Below are 4,661 nucleotides of genomic sequence, written 5' to 3'. Positions count from 1 at the left end.
CACAAATTCGTTCACTTATTAATGGGTCAATTCATTTTGGATTTGGGGGAAGTGAACTGAAGTGTACCTGAAAAAATTTGACTCGAAAATTTAGATTTCAAATGTATCTTTCTGAGAGCTGGAAGTGAGTAGAGCATAAGACTGCCATTTCAGAGAAATTAAGAAAACAACACCATTTATAATTGCATCAAAAACAGTAAAATCCCTGGGAATCACATTAACTAAGGAGGTAAAAGACCTGTTCTCAGAAAGTTAAGTCATTGAAAAAAAGAAATTGAAGAAGATACAAATAAATGGAAGCATGTACCATGCTCATGAATAGGAAGAATCAACATCATTAAAATAGCTGCATTACCAAAGCAATCAATCTATAGATTCAATGCAATGCCTATCAAAATACCAATAGCATTTTTCAGAGAGCTAGACCAAATAATCCTAAAACTTATATGGAATCATAAAAGACCTCAAATAGCCACAGCAATCCTGAGAAAGAAGAACAAAGTGGGAGATATCACACTACTTGATACCAAACTACACTACAAGCCTACAGTAATCAAAACAGCATGATACTGACATAAAAATAGACACATTAATCAATGGAACAGAATACCCTAGAAATAAATCTGCGCCTATACGCTCATTTAATATATGATAAAGGAGGCAATATACAATGGGGTAAAGACAGTCTCTTCAATAAATGATGCTGGGAAAATAGGACAGATACATGCATAGGAAGGAAGGAAGGAAGGAAGGAAGGAAGGAAGGAAGGAAGGAAGGAAGGAAGGAAGGAAGGAAGGAAGGAAGGAAGGAAGGAAGGAAAGAAAAAAGAAACAAAAAAAGAAAGAAAGAAGAACGAAAGAAGAGGGGAAGGATACAGTTCAAATCCTTCCGTCCGTTCCGCCTTCCTTCCTCCTTCCGTCCTCCTCATTCGCAAGGAAAAGAAAAGAAAAAAACTGGACCAACTTCTTACACTGCATATATATTTAAGAATAGACTCAAAATGGATTAAAGACTTAAATGTAAGACCTGAAATCATAAAAATTCTAGAAGAAAACATAGGCAGTAAACTCTGACACTGTTAACAGTAATTTCTTTTTGGATACATATCCTCAGACAAGGGAAACAAAAGCAAAAATAAACAAATGGGACTACATCAAACTAAAAAGTTTTTGTGCAGCAAAGGAAACCATCAACAAAACAAAAAGACAATCGACTGTTTGGGAGAAGATATTAGCTTATGATACATCTGATAAGAGGTTAATATCCAAAATATAGAAAGAACTCACACAACAACAAAAACAAACAATCCAATTAAAAAATGGGCAGAAGACCTGAACAGATATTTCTCCCAAGAGGAAATACAAATGGCCAATAGACATATGAAAACATGCTCAAGGTCGCTAATCATCAGAGAAATGCAAATTAAAACCACAACGAGATATCACCTGACACCTGTCAGAATGGATATCATCAATAAATCAGAGAACAACAAGTGTTGACGAGGATGTGGAAAAAAGGGAGCTCTCATACACTGTTGGTGGGATTGCAAATTGGTATAGCCACTATGGAAAATAGTTTAGAGTTTTCCCAAAAAATTAAAAATGGATATACCTTTTGACCCAGCAATTACACCTCTGGGTATTTATCCAAAGAAAACCAAAACAATAATCCGTAAATATCTATGCACGCATATGTTCATGGCAGCATAATTTACAATAGCCAAGATATAGAAGCAACCTAAATGCCCATCAATAGACAATTGGATAAAGAAATTATGGTTCATATATACAATGGAATATTACTCAGCAATTTAAAAAATGAAATCCTATTATTTGCAATGACATGGATGGACCTAGAAGTCATTATGCTGAGTAAAATGTCATACAGAGAAAGATAAATACCATATGATTTCACTTATATATGGAATCTAAGGAACAAAAAGAACAAACTTAATCAAAAACAGACTCACAAATATAGAGGACAATCTGGTGATGGCAGAGAGGAGGGGAGAATGGGGTGAAGGGTTAAAAAAGTACAAATTAGTAGTTGATAGATGTTCATGGGGATGGGGAGCATGGCATAGGGAATGTAATGTCTAGGTGGAGAACCAGAGGAGAGAAAAGGCAATTAGGGGGATTGTTTTATAAACTCTATAAATGTCTAACCAATGTACTGTATATTTGAAACTAATAAAATAAAATTAAAATAATACCATTTCAATGAAACAAGTAAAACAATTATGCTATTTTAAATAAATTGCATTTGAGGAATTGGGTAAAAACTGATTTCTGTTTCTTTGAACTAAGCACTAAATAATGTTACACTAAGATATAAAAAATGACAAGTTAATATCATCACATCCAACCATCAGTTTTTAACTAACTTGGTTCCAATAACTCACTTAGGCACTAAGAGCTCTTACAAGTGATGATTGTGATGCAGAACCTCTGGGGCTCCATCGAGACCCAAAGGACACTTTCTCCCTTTTTTTCTGTGGCTTTGCCTACTTGACTCACATCACCTCATAGTGGTATTGACTTTCCATGCCCCAAAATGCGTTCTCCACATAACTGAGAGATTTTTTAAAACAGCATTCATTATATATTTTCATAACTTAAAACTCTTCATTGAATATTCATTCACTTGGAATAAAATAAAAACTCCTTACCATATTTTATAATGCCCTGCCTGCTGGTCCTTCTGTCATCCATCACCTCATATGACTCATGCTCTTACTCACTAAACTCTAGTTAGAGTCTTCTTTTAACATCTTAAATGTGCTGTGTCCCTTTCAACCTCAGGGCCTTTGCACCTACTGTTCCCTCTGCCTGGAAAGTTGCTCCCACCCCATCCCTACAACTCTCCTCCTCCACTTTTTCTTGCTTTAAAGTTCTTCTTGCATTTGGTGAATGGTTATTTATTTATGCCTCTCCTCACTAAAGTATAAGCTCTGGGATAGCAGGTGGGTACCTAATATGTTTATCACTCTGTTCCCTGGCACATAGAAAGTACACAATAAATATTTGTTAAAATATGGCAGAAAAAAATCATTTGGATGGCATAGAGTTCATATACCACTTAGCTCAGGAACACCTTCTCATTCTAAGTGGCCTTTGGTGACCTCCAGGAGAATTGTTCTCTTTTTACCTGGGTACAGACCTGCCCTAAAGAGGCTTTTAAAAATCATAAATATTAGAGCTAAAAGGTACACTGGAGATATTTGTTTACATATGAAAAACTCTGAGGTTTATAAAGCTGAAGTAACTTACCTTGAGAGGGATCACTTTTCTGTGCTTCTAGATTCTCCAACAAAGGAATTATCCCTAAACATTCTGGTCTCTCATGTCCCCCATGGAGGTAGAATGAGTTAGATGATTATTAGTTTGGGAGAAGGACAAGGCATATGGGTTCCGCCCCTCAGCCCCTCTTTCACTTAGAGATCCATCACAAGACATACCTATTCTGCACTGCTCCTCCTTACCCCAAGTGTCAGGTTAGGCTCTGCCCCATGGGGAGGCCTGTAGCTGTGTCATTGTGCTTCTGGCTGGGTTAGTGGGATAAATTTGTCTTTTTCTAAACTCAGTATTTGCAGAGTCATGGTACCTGCACACTTAAGCTCTGCTCTCAAATCTAGCTTTTATTAATTTAATAATAAAATGATTTTCTGATTCCTTTTCTTGTTTTAGTTGGTTCATAACTGGGTGAGTTTCATCCCCTTGTATCTCAACACAAAAGCACCATAGTTGGCCACTGGCAGTTAGGGACTAGAATTCAAGTCTTCCCATGCTCCAGCTCTGACTCCCAATGGACAATCGTCTCACCTCAGCCAGTTCCACCACAACATCCTTGTCAGCCACCTCTGAAATGTCTCCGCTATTGTCAGCATGCCCCCAGTCCAGAGCTGCTGGGGCAAGACTGTCTTCCAGTCCATGCTTTCCCCATGCATCATATTCATCATGATTTCACCATGAAAATGTTTTGAAGCTGATGAAATAGATGCTTAAGGGGCCAACTTAATAGGAAAAATGGGTGATGATCAGATTAATAAGATAAACATAAATCCTCATCATGAATTAGTCAGGTTATAAGTACATTCTTATCATCATGTTTATATTTATTTTTCCCAAATTATTTTGTAAATTCTCTATTTTTTTCTTTTGCATTACATTGTTTCATGAAGAGTTTAAACCTATCATTTCAGTCTGATATTTATCTGGATATGAGATTAGAATATTAACCCTCTTCTGGTTAACTGATATTTCAGTTAATCATAACTAAGGAGAGAATTGTATTCTACTTTATTATTGCTATAATGTAATACTTGTAATATAATAATCCTAACAGGCCAACAGGTAGATGTTTCCAATGTTCAAAAGGAGTATAAAAATGATTGGCTATGATTATGACCTTATTTGTTGAAACCAATACCTTCTCTGGTCATCCTAGAAACAGAGAAGAGAAGATTACTTATAAGGAAAAAGCAAAAGAAACATACCTCTTTATTGAGAATCCTTAACCACTCTTTATTGTTCCAACTTAAGCAAAAAGCAAAAGAAATAATAATATAAATAAAATAAAACTTAAAGAGCAAACAAACAAAAGTGTCTCCCATGTAGTCATACTCTTTTTCTCTGGTGTTGTTCAAAAGGGTAAAGTCATTT

This window comes from Rousettus aegyptiacus, unplaced genomic scaffold (genome assembly GCF_014176215.1).
Source record: "Rousettus aegyptiacus isolate mRouAeg1 unplaced genomic scaffold, mRouAeg1.p scaffold_m13_p_3, whole genome shotgun sequence".
In the NCBI taxonomy this organism is placed as follows: domain Eukaryota; kingdom Metazoa; phylum Chordata; class Mammalia; order Chiroptera; family Pteropodidae; genus Rousettus; species Rousettus aegyptiacus.
The sequence above is the reverse complement of the archived record's forward strand: the minus strand, read 5'-3'. Positions refer to the sequence as shown.